This window comes from Carlito syrichta, unplaced genomic scaffold, assembly GCF_000164805.1.
Source record: "Carlito syrichta isolate Samal-C Ts95f unplaced genomic scaffold, Tarsius_syrichta-2.0.1 Scaffold249753, whole genome shotgun sequence".
In the NCBI taxonomy this organism is placed as follows: domain Eukaryota; kingdom Metazoa; phylum Chordata; class Mammalia; order Primates; family Tarsiidae; genus Carlito; species Carlito syrichta.
Window position 1 is genome coordinate 23,267 of NW_007193849.1, and position 18,560 is coordinate 41,826.

Below are 18,560 nucleotides of genomic sequence, written 5' to 3' on the forward strand. Positions count from 1 at the left end.
ACATGTCCTATGGACTTTCTGAAGAGCTCTGTTATATGTCAGCCACTTCTCTAAACACTTTACATAATTTTTAAAATTCTTATACCTATCCTGTAAATTATGTGCTACTGTCTCTATTTTACAGGAGCATACTGAGGTACAAAAATATTAAGTTATACAGATAGTACATTGCAGAGTTGAGCTTCAAACCAAATCAGGGTGGTTCTGGAGTCTGTGATCTTCAGCAACAGGTCTGTTGTCTGCCTCTCAAGAGACTCAGGGTTAGAAAGACAAACAGACCTGAAGACAGGAGCCAGAAGTCCAAATACTGTAGGCAAATCTAACACAATGATAAGTATTTTTTGTACTTAAACATAGAAAAGGTATCATAAAAGAAGCCCCTCCCCCCCAAAAAAAGGTACGCATAAGGAACTCCCCATGAATAGAGTTTGCAGAACAGGACATTGCTCCACAGTGAGTGAGTAAGTAAGTGAGTGGTGAGTGAATGTGAAGGCCTAGATGTTACTGTTCACTTTTACCCAACGGACAGTACAGTAAGTTTATTGATCCCAGCATCACTATGAATACATGGGTTATGCATTGTGTTACAATGTTACAGCAGCCATGCCACCATGACATGATAGGAATTTTTCCCATCAGTCACGATACTATGGGATCACCTTCACATTTGCAGTACATCATTGACTGAAATGTTGTTATATAAGATTGTACGTAGAAAAACATGAAAAAAATGGAGGCCCCATAAACCTTAATGTTTTTTCTTGATACTTAAAACCTCTAAGGAATTTTCCTTAATCAGAATAAAATCAATATCCAAAGGGCTTATCTGTCATGTAGTATATAGAAGAAAACTCTTGCCAGAGGCAATATTTTTAAGTGGGTTTTTGAGCAGGAAACTCTTTCCAGAAGCAATATTTTAGTCATGTGGATCCAATTCTGAGATTGGAGAATTCGGACCAAGCACCATAGGCATAAGAAGCAAACCAAGCTCTCGGAAGATAGATGACACCCTTCTAGCTTGGTGGTATTCAAAGTGGATTCTAGCATGAACTTAGGAAGAGTGATGTAGAATCCTGGTTTGAAAAGCCTCCTACCTCCCCACAAATTTTTTTTAGAAAAACAGAGGCTGATACCCAGCAAGCCATGAGAGATTTGGCACATAATATTTACTTTCTACTGCAAGACTTAATAGAAATGGAATGAATAATAAAGTGCTTTATTTCCTTATTGATTACTCAGAGACTAGATGAGGCTGTGCTTACAAATACAAAGACTTTAAAAGATGCCATTGGGCAAGAGATCAGAATTGTCAAGGTCAGAGAAGTTGAGGTACCTGGGGATCACAGAGGCAAGGGAACACATAAGTGTGAAACTTGAGAGAGAAAAATCTAGGCTACAGAAAATACTTTAGGTTGCCTAAGTGCTTGTGTTGTATTAGATTATTGTTCACAAATTATCAGTTTTTTCTCCCACCTTATATGAGAAATATATGTAACTACCTCATTACATGGGTCTTGGTCAAGTTACTTGCTTTAGCCAGTAGCATATGGGCATTTATGATAGTATGCCAGTTCTTGCTTTAAGAGTCATCAAGCTATTGTAGACCCTCACTACATGTCTGCTTTTTGCCATAAGGAGAACATACCTTGGACACCACTGGTCCAAAATGGATAAGAAATGTGTAGAGCAGTTCTGAATAAAATTTGGAAGAAATAGAGCCAGGCCAGACTAGAAAATTTAATTCCCAAACACCACACAGATATGCAATAAGATCATAACAGTAGTTTCAAGCCCTTGAGTTAGAAATTGATTTCTTGCAGCATTATTTTGGCAATACCTGCCTTATTCAGAGCTCCTCACTTTACAGTATTCTTGAATCTGCACTATCTTCCAAATGAATCCCTTCAGTTCCTCCTATTTTGTTCTGCCATGCTATATTATTTCTGTGACTTTTTTTTATTTTAGAGCTTTCTTAATTAGAAATTGACAGAGCTGCAGAGATAAGTAAAGAAGGACCATTAAAAGGTGGTTTCAGCATTATCAAATAAAGGAATAATTCGAACAATAAAAAAAGAATAACTTAATTGAATATAAAAACTCACTTAGCTTAGTGGGAAACATAATACTAAACTATAACTCAGAAAAGAAACCTTTGAAAATAACCTAGAGATTAAAATATGACAATTAGATGCAAGGCAAGGACATGTGAAAATAACAGAAGACAAAAATGTTGGTAGAGCTTTTATGAGACTAGACATATCTTCTGACTCACTCTGCATATATTCATATATATATATATATATTCTCAAATCCATTATAGGCAAGACATCACAGATATTATTAAATATGATTGTACACTTCTTTTCATTAAAAGATGTGTCATTAGATCTTCTGTCTCTTAGTTATGCAAATTAGTTTGGCCTATTCTGAAAAAAGGCACATTAATAAATTTAAAAGCCCTGAAATCAATTTTAAAATCACTGAATATTGTTATTTTCAAAGAAAATATGATCTTTTCAGCTACACCTCCTACAACAGACAAAATTGTTCTAAGAAGTTATTTGACAGATTCTTATAACTGTAATTGGACTATGGCATATCAAATTAGAATTAGTATAGCCCTGTGTTTATGAAAAAATAACTTAAATAAGTTTTTTGTTTCTATGTAAAACCAGGAAAACAAACTCTGCTACAGTTAGAAACTTTTTTATAGTACTGGTATTAAATCAGAACTTTGTGTTTCCTAATAGGTATGTCTTCAAAAATACTTTCTGCTTACAGCTTTCTAGCTCCACCTCTATTATGTATTAAGTTCCCTGTTCTGGTAAATGGCATATTACTTCCCTACTATTCAAATTCTTGGCTAATAATAGGCCATTACTATTTTTTCAGGAAACTAAATCTAGATAGCCACAAAATCCCTTAGAAGTGTCCTTTTTAGTGTTTTTCAGAGATATTCTTTCCTTTCCTGACACTGTGCTGTCTCAGACCTTTAGCACCCCTTCTTAAACCACTGCAGAGACAACTATGGTGCTCACGTATGCTTAACATTCAGCAAATGTTTCTTTTTCTCCTCCCTGCCTTCCTTCCTCCTTTCCTTTTTTTCTTTTATTTTCTTTGGTTCTTTCTTTCTTTTTCTTTCTTTCTTTCCTTCCTTCCTTCCTTCCTTCCTTCCTTCCTTCCTTCCTTCCTTCCTTCCTTCTTTCTTTCTTTCTTTCTTTCTTTCTTTCTTTCTTTCTTTCTTTCTTTCTTTCTTTCTTTCTTTCTTTCTTAACAAAGTCTCATTCTGCTGCCTAGGGTGGAATGCAGTGACACCATCATGGCTCACCATAGGTTATACCTCCTGTGCTTAGGCTATCCTCCCACTTCAGCCTCCCCAGTAGTTGGGACTGTAGCATGTACCACCACTCCCCCCAATTAAAAAAAAAAAAAAATCTTTCATAGAGATAAGGTCTTGCTATGTTGCCTAGGCTGGTCTTGAGCTCCTGGGCTGAAGCAATCCTTTCATTTTGACCTCATAAAGTGCTGGGATTACAGGCATGAGCCACTGTGCCCATCCATGCCTGTGCAGTAAATGTTTCTTACAGAGAATGAATAATCAAATAAATAAATGGTTACAACTTTTCCCCAAGACTTGTATGATTGCCCATTTTAAAAAATAACAGTAAGCCCCAAATCTTTAGCATTATGTTCAAGCAAATGTTCAGGACACCATTTAATTATGTTTGCAATCTTATTTCTCACTATATCCAAAAACACACCTCATTTCTCTCTCATGGGTAAAATGCACCCCAAAAAGTCAATGCTTGTGATTCCCTTGAACTGAAATATCATTCTCTAAATTTTCTATTTGAAAAAAAATCCTATTTACTCTGTGAGTGCCATCTCAACTTTATAAAGCATAGTTGTTAAGAGCACAAACTTAAAAGTAAGATTCATGTTTGTTAAGAGCACAACTTAAAAGCCAGAGAGAAGCTTGGTTTTCTGTTAAAGTAAACATACACCTACTCTATGGCACAGAAATTCTACTCCTAGGAATTTACCTAAAATATGTCCATAAAAAGAAGTATGCAAGAATATAACAAGTGAATTCATAACAGTCCAGACTGGAAATATCCCAGATATACATCAGTAGGAATATAGACAATTATTCTGTATTTGTATTCATGTAAAAGAATTTTTTTTTTTTTCGAGTCAGAGTCTCACTCTGTCATCTAGGTTGGAGTGCAGTGGCACGCTCACAGCCACCACAGCCTCGATCGGCTAGGCTCAGGTAATCCTTCCACTTCAGCCTTTCAAGTAGCTGGAACCACTGGCATGTGCCACCTTGACCGGTTAATTTCTTGATTTTATTGTGGAGATGAGGTCCTGCCATGTTGCTCAGACTGGTCTCGAACCCCTAAGCTCAGGCAATCCTCTCACCTCTGCCTCCCAAAGTGCTAGGATTACAAGCATGAGCCACCACGCCTGGTGTATGTAAAAGAATTCTACTCAGTAATAAAAAGAAATAAACTCATACAATATAGATGAACTGAAAAAAAGTATTATGTTCAGTGAAAGTAGCCTTAATAAAAGTATACTACTTTATGATCTTACTTATATAAAGTTTTAGAGAAGTAAGAATTGGTATATGTTGGAAAAAAAAAATAAGAAAAGTGATTGCCTCTGAGAAATGGTATAGGTATTGCCTGGAAAAAGACAAGAATAATTTTCTGAAATGATGACAATATTTTATAGTTGTTATGTCAAAACTATTAAAATGATATACTTAAGACTTGCTAGTGCCAGGCACTGTAGCTCATGTCTGCAATCCCAGCACTTTGGGAGGTGGGGGCAGGAAGATTGCCTGAGTCCAGAGGTTTGAGACCAGCCAGGGCAACTTGGTGAGAACTTGCCTGTTCAACAAATCAAAAAATTACTCGGGCATGGTGGCACATGCTTGTGGTTCCAGTTATTTGGAAGGTTCAGGTGGAAGTATTCCAGCCTGGGCAACAGAGTAAGATTATTACTCAATTAAAAAAAAAAAAAAAAGAAAGAAAGAAAGAAAAAGAAAAGTAAAGAAAAAAAAAGACATGTTAATTTTGTCTTATGTAAATTTTACATAAAAGAAAAAAGTACTGTAAACATATTGAATTCCAATGAATACATCCTAATTGCTTAAGGAAGCACTGATGTGAAATTTATTTGTAAATGTTTCAAAAAAATCAGGTGAATTGATGAATAGGTAGAATGATGCAAGATGGATTGATGTATAAAGTATACACAGTACTCTTGATGCCAAAGGTGTGAGTTTTCCACACCAAATAATTCTCCAATTTTCTGTGGACACCAACTGGGTATACTACAGTTAATTCAATTCTAACACTATCCAGAATTAGTGTAGACCCCATAGTTAAGGGCTCAGTACCACAAGTCTTTCCCCTACTTCGGACATGAGTCACAAGTATTGGATGCGCAGGGAACCCACACTTTTGTCTGGCTTGGTTACAAACTGAGACTTTTTACAAGCTCCTTCTCACGTTGGAGAATTTGTTATAATCGTTCACAAAACTCTAGGAAAATACTTTATTTATGGGTACAGGTTTATTGTAAAGGGCACCATAAAAAATACAAATAAACAGCCAGACAAAGAGGCACATAGAATGAGGTTTGGAAGGATTTCTGGCACAGGAAATTTTGTCCTCATGGAGTTGGGATGTACCACATTCCGGGCATATAGGTGCATTTGCAACCCAGAGGCTCCTGAACCCCATTGTTTAGGAATTTCGATAGGGATTTCACCATATAATCACAAACGATTATTATCTCAATCTTCAGCCTCTCTCTGCTTCTCAGAGAATAAGAAGATGGGGCTGGAAGTGCCTAGCATCTACCCATGGCTTAGGCTTTCCAGTAATGAGTCCCCATCTAGAAGCGATCCAGAACCTACCAAGAGTTCCCTCATTGGATTAAAAAAATGCTCCTATCACTAGGAATTCCTGAGGGATTGAGAAGCTTTGTGCTAGGGCCTGAAGTCAGAGACCAAATGTATTTCCTTGTACGCCACATTGCATGATAAATCACATGTTGTAAAATGTTAATAGTAGATTCCAAGTGGTGGGTATATCAGCTTTCACTAAAAAGTTCCTCAAACATTTTTGTGTGTTTAAAAATTTTTATAATCCGGGTACAGTGGTTCTGCCTGTAATCCCAGCACTTTGGGAGGCCGAGGCAAGAGAATTGCCTGAGTCCAGGGGTTCAAGACAAGCCTAGGCAACTTGGCAAGCTCTCGAATCTACAATAAATAAAAAAATTAGCTGGGCATGGTGGCATACACCTGTTCTAACTGCTTGGAAGGTTGATGTGGAAGGATTGCTTGAGCCCAGCAAGTAAAGACTGTAGTGGCCATCACTCTAGCCTGGGCGACAGAGTGAGACTCCGACTCAAAAATGATAATAATAATAAAAAAGATAAGTATTGGAAAAAATTGTAGCCACTAGTTTTAGAAATAATTATTACTCAAATCAATTATTATTCTCCTGGTTGAAAAGTGGTGGTAGTTTTTCTAATTCCCTTATTCCATCCCTGTTTATGAGTTTGCATTTTACTATAAAAAAGAAATTTTTCTTCCCTTATAATTATTGATTTATTTATTGTGAGCCTGGCCTCATGTATTCTTATTTTATTTATTGAATTATACTACATGACTGTTATTATTAATTTTCAAGTTCAAAATTTCCCATATTTAGCAAATTGAAAAGTCTTTCAACTTTCGTTTCCTTTTAACCATCTCGTTCCCTTTGAACCATCTCACGCAAAAGATTTTTCCAAGCTCATCTTTGTATTGTCTTTGTCCCAGACCTAGATGCAGCCATTCCTCTCAGAAACATTGATTCTTATGAGTTGAGAATAAAATTTAGAAACCAAGACCTGAGTGCTAGGTATGCTCATTGCTAAGTTTGTCCTTTGTTTCCAGGTCTTTTCAGTAGAATTTAATAAATGTTATATTTAAATTGATATATATATCAAAATATATATTTTATATTTAAGTTTATATAATATATATTCAAATATAAAAGCCATATAATTCTACTGAATTTGTATTCAAATATCTAATTTAAATATATATGTATATATTTAGCAAGTTGAAAGTCTTTCAAGCTATCTCCTGTTTCCTTTTAAATGTGCCTATCTCCTTTTAATCACATAAAGCTTAAATTATATATTTAAATATTGAGCTTATTCTGATATGTACAATTTCACTCCAACATTGGGGGCTTTTCTTTACATTTTTCATCTTTGACTCCTCTCATTGCATATTTCTATTGCTTTTATCCACTAGTAAAAAGTCTACCTCCCAACAACACCAGCATATTTACACACCTTTCAGGTCTATAATACACTACATATGTATAATTCAGGAAAGGATTTTGGGAGGAGATGATGATGTGAACACAGGTAATTAACTCCTCTTTGGATTCTCACTGCCATCATCAAAGGGAATTTTAAAGAAGAAATTTCTGAATATGAGCTGAAAACCAAAGAAAGATGCTAAAAAATAACTGTGAAAAATTGTAACTAGATATAGCAAAGGAAGACACAAAGAGGATCCTTTTTCTCCCTGAAAATGCTGCATCACTTCAAAATAATAAAGACACACCCTTTTAAAGCATCTTAAGTGCAATCTGATTTATAGAACAAGGGGTAAAATCCTCAATTAACTATGGAACAGCAATATCATTTATTTATTTACTTTCTCAACAAACTGTATAAATTTGAAAGCAGCTGGACTTTAAGCCATAAACCGATAAGTAACATTCAGAGAAAGCTGAAATGAAAGAGTATCTGGGGAAAGTTCTTGTCATTGAGGCAGCAATGCTAGGAAAGAGGTTGAATACAGTATCACTTTGTAACTGGTAAGATCCCTCTTAATTTGTTTTTTAAATTTTTTAAATTTTAAAATTTTATTTTTTGAGTCAGAGTCTCACTTTGTCCCCTGGCTGGAGTGCGGTGGTACAATTATGACTCACTGCAGCCTTGACCTCCTGGGGTCAAGTTATCCTTCTTCCTCAGCCCCTCAAGTAGCTGAGACTACAGGCATGCACCATGACACTTTTTTGTAGACACCAGGTCTTGCTAGGCTGCACAGGCTGGTCTCAAACTCCTGGCTTCAAGCAATACTCCTGCCTTGGCCTCTCAAAGTGCTGGGATTGTAAGTTTGAGCCATTGTGCCCAGAGATCCTTTCCTTTGGAAGGAAGAAAGGAAAATGAATTGAACATTAATTAGAGTAGGAAATAGAAAAACAAACCAAATCAATAAAGGCAGGAGAAGGATATAACAGAATTAAAGACAAAATTAGAAAATAGAAAAATCAATAAAATATATAAATAAGTTTAAATAATATTTCACAAAGCAAAATATTCTCCATGTCTTAACAGTTAGAAATATGATTGTGCGGTTTGGTTTTCATTCTCACATCTCCTCTTTGCCTTGATAAATAAGCAGAAACTGCATGAGATCTTTAGCCTGGTCTCCAGAATAAGCTACATGAAGCATGTTTGCCATGACACAAAGCTAACAATAGAGAAATTGATACAAGAAGTGGGTTCAGACATAGCAAATAAACAAATAACAACAATAAACGAACACATATGCCATTGACTTGGGGTCAGTTAGTGGAGGGTTAGTAAACAGTAATTAGATACAGAAGGAATGGCAACAAACAAAAAACAATGGTAAAATATTTTGCAAATTTTTCACCCACAATAATTTAAACATCAGATAATGTACCTAATAAACCAGTGGCTCTGGAAAAAAGAGTTATTTAATGCAACATTAGTGTGAGTTTTTCAGTGTAAGCTGCATCTGATAAGGTACTTTCCAAGAAAAAGCTTAGATCATGGAAGAATCTCCTCATTTTCAAAAAGAGATGAAAGAGAAGAAAAATAGATAACTCAGATATTTCAAGACTTCTGGAATTCAGAAGTATAACTCTTTCTCTTCTTCAACTGGTAAAAGGAAAAACTAATAATCCAAAATATTTTTATTAAAGCGAGGCATGACCATCATATCTGTTATTTTAAACCCAGATTTAATTATTTTGCCTATCCTACATCAAATCCTTTAAGTTGGACAAAAATCCACTGGGAAGAGATCAAAGATTTCACAGATATCTGATATCTACACTTGAATCTAAAGAGAGAGAGGCATGTCTTAAAAAAATTGCCCGGCTCGGTGGCTCAGCCTGTAACCCCAGCACTTTGGGAGGCCGAGATGAGTGCATTGCCTGAGCCCACCAAATTGAGACCAGCCCAGGCACCTTGACGAGACCTGGTCTTTACAATAAATAAAAAAATTAACGAGTCGTGGTAGCACGCACCTGTGGTTTCGGTTACTTGGAAGGCTGAGGTGGAGGGATCGCTGGAGCCCAGCAGGTCAATGCTAGGGTGGCCATGAGCGTGCCACTGCACTACATCCTGGGCAACAGTGAGACTCCAAAAAAAATTGTAAGTGTGGCAATACATAGAGCTGATCAAAAGTAAGTCATTTTTTTTTTTTCTTTTTGAGTCAGAGTCTCACCCAGTTGCCCAGGCTGTAGTGTAGTGGCGTGCTCATGGCCACTGCAACCTCGACCTGCTGGGTTTAGGCAATAATTCTGCCTCAGCCTTCCAAGTACGGAACTACAGGTGTGTACCACCATGCCCAGCTAATTTTTTTTATTTACTGTAGAGACGAGGTCCTGCCAAGTTACCCAGGGTGATCTCGAACCCATGGTCTCAGGCAATTCTCTTTCCTCAGCCTCCCAAAGTGCTGGGATTACTGGCATGAGCCTCCGCACCTGGCAACAAATAATTTTTAAGAAATGGTTTGAGAGTTATACTTCAAGAAGTATCACCAATCTAGTTAAAGAGACTGAAATAATTTTAGGCACACAAACTTCCATTTCAGATGTGGCCAAAGATGATAAATAAAAAAATAAAACATTAATGAAAGGGAATTAGAGAGAAACCAGAAGTCATGGAGAACAAAAGGCAAAGGTGTTACTTCCAGGAAGCAGAACTACAACCTCAAAGTAACATTTCTTTGATCAGCATAGGAACACTTAACAAAGTTAGTTCAGTGAGATTTCAGAATTGCCTACTCCACTGGCTACTCTAAATGGTAGTGTTTGTTACAGTTACCTTCTCCTTATTCCACCATTATTTATTGGATTTGTGTTGGGGGACAGAGGAAAATCGAGGAATAAATAACTTAACCTTCTCCAACCCCATATCTCCAGATCAAGAAAAGTCACAAAGTCGTATAAGCTTGACTTGTCTTGGACAATGAAAAATAAAAGATGTTAAACATGCTGCATCTAAACAGAACATCTTAAATGCTCTATTTGTTAATTACCTGGTTTGGTTTAGCCTCTTGTTCTTCCCTTCCCATTCATTTCCTAAGAGAATAGGTGTGTCCCCTAGAAAGTTTGCTCCTTCAGGAAAGGGCCCAGATTGAGAAGACATATGAAACCAAATGGAGCAGAGTCAAGTAGAGCTAAACAAACCACAATCTCAGGTATGTAATCTGAGTGACACATAAATGTTTCCTGTATTGTAAGCAACTGAGATTCTTGGGGGGTGAGTTGTGCAGCAAGACTGACTAATGCAGCTGACGTGAACCGACCCATAATTAGGTTTAAAGATCGTGAGGAAAGGCAGGGCGCGGTGGCTCACTCCTCCAATCCCAGCACTTTGGGAGGCCGAAGCGAGAAGCCTGAGGTCCAACACCAGCCTGGGCAACTTGGTGAGACCTTGACTCTACAATAAATAAAAAAATTAGCGGACCATGGTGGCCCATGCCTGTAGTTCCAGTTTGCAAGGCTGAGAGGAAAGTATCGCCTGAGCCCTGCAGTTCGAGGCTGCGGTGGCCGTCAGCGTGCCCCTGAACTCCAGCCTGGGGGACAGAGTGAGATGCCGACTCACCCACACACACAAAAAAGATCATGAGAGTGGGGCTTTCATGAATGGGACTGATGCCCCTATCAAGAGACACTCTAGAGTTTGCTTCCCCTCTCTCTGTTCTCTGCCATATGAGGGCACGGAACGAAGTAAGAAGCGGTCCTCCACAGTCAATGGGCCTGCGAGCACTTTGCTTGTGTACGCCCAGCCTCCAGAACTGTGAGAAATGAGTATTTGTTGTTTGAGCAACAAATGTTACCTCCAGTCTATGGTAATTTTTTATAGCAGTCCAAACTCACTAAAATACAAACTTGCAGGGAAATTTGATTTTTTTTTTTTTTTTTTTTTGAGTTGGAGTCTCACTCTGTCACCCAGGCTGGAGGGCAGTGGCACGCTCCCGGCCACCGCAGCCTCGACCCGCTGGGCTGCTGCAATCCTTCTGTCTCAGGCTTCCAAGTAGCTGGAATTACAGGCGCGCACTACCACGCCCAGCTAATTTTTTGATTTATTGTGGAGATGAGGTCTCACCAAGTTGCCCGGGACGGGTCTCAAACTGTGGGCTCAGGCAATCCACTCACCTCGACCTCCCAAAGTGCTGGGATTACAGGCTGAGCCACCAAGCCTGGCCTGATTTGATTTTTAATGTATAAGATAATGTACAACTCTGGGGTTGAAATTTGCTTGAGATAATGAGTTTTGGAAACTACTAACGACTACTAGGCCCACATGGTTTTACAATCTCATTTATTTCCATTTTTCAAAGAAGAGACTTTCAGGAAGATATATCTCTGCTATTCAACATTTAGTAAAAGAAAAAATATTTCTAATTCATTTTGTAAAAATCAAAGACGGGCATGGTGGTTCATGCCCATAATCCCATCACTTTGGGAGGTGGAGGCAAGAGGATTACCTTAGCCCATGGGTTCGAGATCAACCTGGGCAACATGGCAATAACTTATCTCTACAATAAATCAAAAAATTATCCAGGTGTGGTGGCACGTGCCCGTAGTTTCAGCTGCTTGGAAGGCTGAGGCAGAAGGATCGCCTGAGCCCAGCAGGTTGAGGATGTGATGGCCGTGAACATGACACTGTACTCCAGTCTGGGAGACAGAGTGGGACTCTGACTCAAAACAAATAAACAATAAAAAAAACAGCATAGCCATAATAACAACATATAACAAAAATATCACCAAAACAACAACAGAAAGAAACTCATGAAAAAATATCTTAGTTTTAGACATACTTTGCTGGGTTGGCTGTTGCCAGTTGGATGCTAACATTATTTCCTTCTAGTATAGTAGTCACTACATTTATAAAAATTCCTTTCCCTGTCAGTTTTTAGGGCTTGACAATAAGAGGAACATTCCTGTACTTTGGATGACAGGAGTGGAATGGAAGCCACCAATCTCAGAAAGACGTGTAGCCAAATGCAGTGGCTTTTTGTACTTCCTGTGAGCTTGAAAATCTCCACCTGCTACTTTGAAGCTAAAATTGTTAGTAAATATTTGATTCTCTAGCAGTAGTGTTCTAGACCTTTACTCCCCTACTCCAATTCCTTCTAAAATCTTAAAGATCTATTTTATATATTTACTATCTTTTTCCTATATCATTTATAGTGACTCTGACTTGCTGACCAAACCAAGATTAATGCAAATGTTCATACTGTAACTGTTCTAGGGAATCTGACTTAGAGAAAAAAAGTCTAGAATTGATTGTAGAATCTGCTTATATTGAAAAGCTTTAGAGACTTCCCTATCAATGGCATGTGAGATTCTGACAGACTCTCCAACATCAGGAAAGAGACTAGAGAAAAGTAGCCAAACTGAGTCTGAGAAGTGTCACTGAAGCATGAATTGGGAGACCCAACTCAAGCAACAGGGGCTACAAATGAAATATTTGAATTTCAATTGTTTGTCCTCATATTTAGATACACAAGAACAATGTCCCTTTCTCACTACAAACTTCCCCCCTTTATCTATTACTCTCTTACGGTGAATAATTTTGCCTTTATTTGCGGGTTCTTTATGCAACAGAGATTATCACAATCATTTTACTAATTTACAATGTTGTCATTGTAATTATTGTACAATTTATTTTGTGGAAGATTGTTATAATGCAATTTTACCCATTGACACTTCCTGATAGGGAAAATTGGGAACACTGAAGAATCTTTTCCAAGGATTTAAATTTTTCTGGTGTAACCAGGCGCAGTGGCTCATGCCTATAATCCCAGCACTTTGAGAGGCAGAGGTGAGAGAATTGCCTGAGCCCACAGTTTGAAACCAACCTGGGCAAGATGGCGAGACCTCATCTCTACAATAAATCCAAAAATTAGCCGAATGTGGTGACGTACACCTATAGTTCCTACTTGGAAGGGTAAGGTGGAAGGATCTCCTGAGCCCAGCAGATTGAGACTGTGATGGCCATGAGTATGCCACTGCACTCCAACCTGGGTGAAGAGTGAGACTCTGACTAAAAAAATAAAAATAATTAAAAAAATTTTCTCCAAGTATCATTCGCTTGCATGTGTTTTCCAATGAAAAAAATACTGGAATTGTGAAGGGAGGGCCACAGGGCAGCACACGGAAGTCTATGAAAGTATACACAGAGGTATTTATTTGATAGTAAGCAAACTGTCTATGTAATTTATATACCTTTAATTGCTTCTGACTTAGTATTAGCATCTGTTAAGCTAAAGAGGCAACAGAGAATCAACAAAGATTAACTGTAGTGTTGGGGGAGTTCTAGACATAAGTTTATTTGCTTTAACAGATCTCTGTGCCCCAAACTTGCAATGGGAACAGCAGTAACCAAAGAAACTGAAGGGGTCAGAGGATCAGGGACAAGAGACATCTTAGTGATTATCTCTGTAGACAGATAAGCCATCACTCCGAGGATACCACCACTTGTGCCTGGGCCCTATACGAAGTCTCCAAATCCTTGATATAAGAATAGAAGAGTAGTTGGACGTGATGGCTCATGCCTGTAATCTCAGCACTTTGGGAGGAGGTCACAAGAGGAATGCCTTAGCTCAGGGGTTTGAGACCAGCCTGAGCACTATGGTGAGACCTCATCTGTACAGCACATAAAAAAATTAGCTGGGCATGGTGGTATACGCCTGTGGTTTCAGATACTTGGAAGGCTGAAGCAGAAGAATCACCTGAGCCCAACAGGTTGAGACTGTAGTAGCCATGAGCTTGAAGCCCTAAAATATGTGAATCAGAGTCAGAAATTAAGTTAGTTTATAGAAAATAAGAGTAGTTTCTCCTTGGTTTCATTTTCTACAGATTCAGCTACCCACAGTCAACTGCGATTCAAAATATCAAATGGAAAATTCCAGAAATAAATAATAAGTTATAAACCGCATGCCATTCAGAGTAGCATGATGAAATCTCATGTTGTCTCGCTCCATCTCCCTTTTGTGGATCATCTCTTTGTCTGGAATCTTCATGCTTTAGATACTATCCACCCTTTAGTCACTTAATAGCCACCTCAGTTGTCAGATCAATTGTCATGGTATCATATTGCTATGTTCCAGTCAACCTTATTGGCTTCATAAGTCCCCAAAATGCAAGAGTAGTGGTGCTGGCACTTTGGGTATGCCAAAGAGAAGTCGTAAAGTGCTTCCTTTAAGAGACAAGATGGGCCATTGCTTTGCTAAACTCTGGTCGGATCATGTGGCTCTTTGATCTATGGCTGCCGTGCTTCCTAAGCTTTGGCCCTCTCTCCCCTATCTTGGGGAGGTGAATCTCTGCTTTCTCTCTGTCTAATTTGCTTTTTTTTCCTGAGTTGAAGTTTCACTGTTGCCCAGGCTAGAGTGCAGTAGCACGCTCATGGCTACCTCAGCCTCGACCTACTAGGCTCAGACAATCCTTTCACCTCAGCCTTCCAAGAAGCTGTAACTACAGATATATACACACCATGTCTGGCTAGTTTGTTTTTTATTTATTGTAGAGACGAGGTCTTGCCAAGTTGCTCAGGTGGTCTTGAACTCCTGGGCTCAGGCGATCCTCTCACCTTCACCTCCCAAAGTACAGGCATGAGTCACTGCACCCGGCTCTAATTTACTTTCAAAATAAAGTACCTTTTCCAACCTAAAAAAAAAAAAAAAAAGAGAAAAGATGAAAAGTTTTGATTTAATAATGAAAATACTTTATGTTAAACTCAAAGAAAAAGAAATAAATAATATGAGAAAAAATTACAAAAAAGCAAAAAATACATCACCACTAATATCAAGAGTTGATTCTTCGAAAAGACTAATAGATAAATGTTTAGTATTTAACTGATTAAAAAACAGATGGGGAGAAGAATAAAATAAATATTTGTTGAAACACTTTTTAAAATTAGGTGAAGTGGACAGCATGAAAGAAATTAAGTAGCAGAATTTACTAATTTACTTGAGAAAAATTGCTAATTTATGTAGACCAACAGAAAAACTGAATTAATAATAAAGTATCTACACACCCCTGCCTTTGTACATTCCTTGCTTTCTTAGGCAAGTAATACAAATATCTTTATCTCATAAAAGGGTGTGTCTCTGAAATATGATGCTAGAATAACCTTGATAAGCAAACTTTGAAAGAACATAAATCACATATCGATGTCATTTATGTAGGTAGATAAAAAACTCTATAAATAAAATATGAAAAAGTTTGATCCATCAATTTATATTAAGAAGACAATATCTCATAATTGTGTAGGATTTATTCCAGGAATGCAGGCATGGATCAATAACAAAAAAAATCTATTAATATGAATTTTATAAAATAAACATTAAAAACCATTAGCTTTTTTCTATGAAGTAAGACAAACATTTTAAATACCTGTATTTCCTCTCTCCTCCTCAAACATGCATGTAAACTCTTCTGTTTGGGTCTTTTTCCTAATCCTAAGGGCTTTTTATTGACTGAAAGGACCCTTTTTACTGATCCCTACCTGGAACTCACTCCCCTGTCTCCTGTCTTGCAACATCCACAAGGCTAACTCCCACAAAATCATCAAGTCTTTGCTCCAATAAGATCTCAGTGAGAACTACCCTGACCATTCTATTTAAAATCTAACTCTAGCCAGGCATGGTGGCTCATGCCAATAACCCCAGCATTTTGACTGGCCAATGTGGGATGATTACTTGAGCCCAGGAGTTTGAGACCAGCCTAGGTAACATCGTGAGACTCATCTCTATAATTAAAAAATAAATAAATAAGATCAATAAATTGGAAAGACATGGTTGTACATGTCTGTAGTCCCAACTACTCAAGAGACTGAGATGGAAGGAGGTCAAGTTTTGGTGAGCTGTGATTGTGCCACTGCACTCCAGCCTGGGCAACAGTGAGACCTCGACTCAAAAACAAGAACAAGAACAAAAACAAAAACAAAAACCTTAGTGAACATGATCAGTATATAGAAGCAGAAGGTACATATCTGCGTCAACTATGTGACAACTTGTATTGGTATTTTTATTTGCCAGGACCATGTAGGATTTAGCTACAAAATGAATAAACATTAGCAAAATTCAATCTTTTTCTATATTGTCTTGACTGCTTTATTATCTTAGTCAATTAGTTTTAAAAAACTGTTTGGATTGCTCTGATATTTGTTAATTCAGTTAATATATTCTCTACTCATAGAGAAGTCAGATAGCCTTGTGACTTGCCTTGCAACTACCCCTCAGCTCTTCATTTGCAGGTTACACAAAATATCCAGTTTTTAAAAACCCAGGTATTTTGGGGTTGAGAAAACTTCAATTTCACAAAAATGTTGAGACTATATTTTAAATAACATGTGGCATGGAGGACAATATAATAAACATTTTTATTAGAATGAAAAAAGTAAATCTCCACAATATACTATCATGCATAGAAAAGCAACGTAAGAAAATGATTGAATATAAGCCCATGATGTGAACTGATTTCAATATTTTCCTTTATTTTTGTGGTTTTTAAAACTCCTCTTGGTAATTATTTGAATTTTCTTTCTGAACTCTGGTGCTATTTCTTTGGGAGTTGTTACATAATATTGTCATTCTAAGGAATTTAGTTCAAGAAATACTAATGTAGAAAAGCTTGACAAATCAGATTCCTTCTCTTCTTCTGTCATAGAAAATAGTCACGTCTCTCCTTCATCTAATCTTTTATCAGATGTTTTTCAAATAATGTGTAATACTAACTGATTAAAAGTAGGTAACAACTTCAGAAAGTGATTTAGATAAGGGCAGGTAGTTTTTATTATTATTATTATTTATTCTCTGACCTTGAACAACCAGAGTCTCAGTTTTTGTTTTTGCAAAACTTGATAATAACTGGGTTTATGTCATAAAGTTGGTGTAAGGAATTTTTTTAAGTGTAAATTATTCTGTACATTGCAAAGACACATAATTAACATTGAATCAGTATATGCTGATATTATTAAATACAACATGGCCAGAAAGTCTAGTTTCTCTTGACTTGGTTGAAATATGCTTCCAAGTTCTGCTTATTCCCTTGTGTGTGCTACCTCCTCTTTCACACCTATACCATTTGGTCTTTTTACCACAGTGTGATAGAGAAACACTCTATAATCATTAGCCTAAAAGATAGTAGCAATTGAGGTGTATATCTTTGAAGACTCTTTGTTGTTAAAATTTTAATGGATATATTTTTACCATGGTGACTGGAGCTCCCAGCCTCTGTTTCTGGGGTATTTTCACCCCATTCCACTTAACGTTTTCAAAGTTGGCTAAACCTTGTGTTGAGATTCCATCCTTTTTTCCTGCTAAAAATCTGTAAATTCATTAAAGGCTTACAGGATGTTATGAAAGAACATAAATTCCAAGGCCAGTATATCTGAGTTTATTTCTCCATTCTGTCTTTGAACTAGCTGTGTGACTTTTTGTAATTTTTTTTTTAGTATCACCTTTCTCTAATCTCTAAATTAGGGAAAAATCACCTCATTAATTAGCTGAGAAGATTAAATAAGATATTACAAAGCCCCAGGTACTTAATGAGAAGCTTAATACAATCATTGCTTTCTCCTACTTCTCTTCATTGATCTCAAGACATAAATAAGTAACAGTCATTACTGAGGACATCATTCAACAAATATTTCATGACCTGTGGCTGTGTATATGTATTTCAGATGGGGACAGACATCATTAAACAAGTGTAAGAGGAACATACTTTAGTACTTCTTAGTACTACTGTAAATGATTCCTGTAAGCATACTGATAATTTTGTTTCCCACAGGTAAACTTAATCCTAATTATAGCAAATATAGCTACTTATTTTCTTAAATTCTTCTTGGTTGTACTGTATTTCAGTTTCTGTATGTGTAAAATGATATATGTCAACCTAAATATTTGCCTATTACCAAAATGTGAAGTAAAAAACAAATTATGTAAGATATTCTTTAAAAGGTTTGTTGTAACTGTTTTTATTTTTTCTTGTGGTTCATCTATCAAAGAGCATTTATTTACTCATGGCAGAAGAGGGACGTCAAAGGGATCAAGTCTAATTTAGTTTTTTCAATTTTTAATTTTTAAAGGTGGGATTGGAAGCGAGGCTGAGAAAAAGCTCTCTTGGCTGCTTTAAAAGCCAAGGATTAGTAGCAATGTTCTGACCTGAAATTTAGGTCTTGTGATTTCTTTCCAGGAGATTTTTCACCAC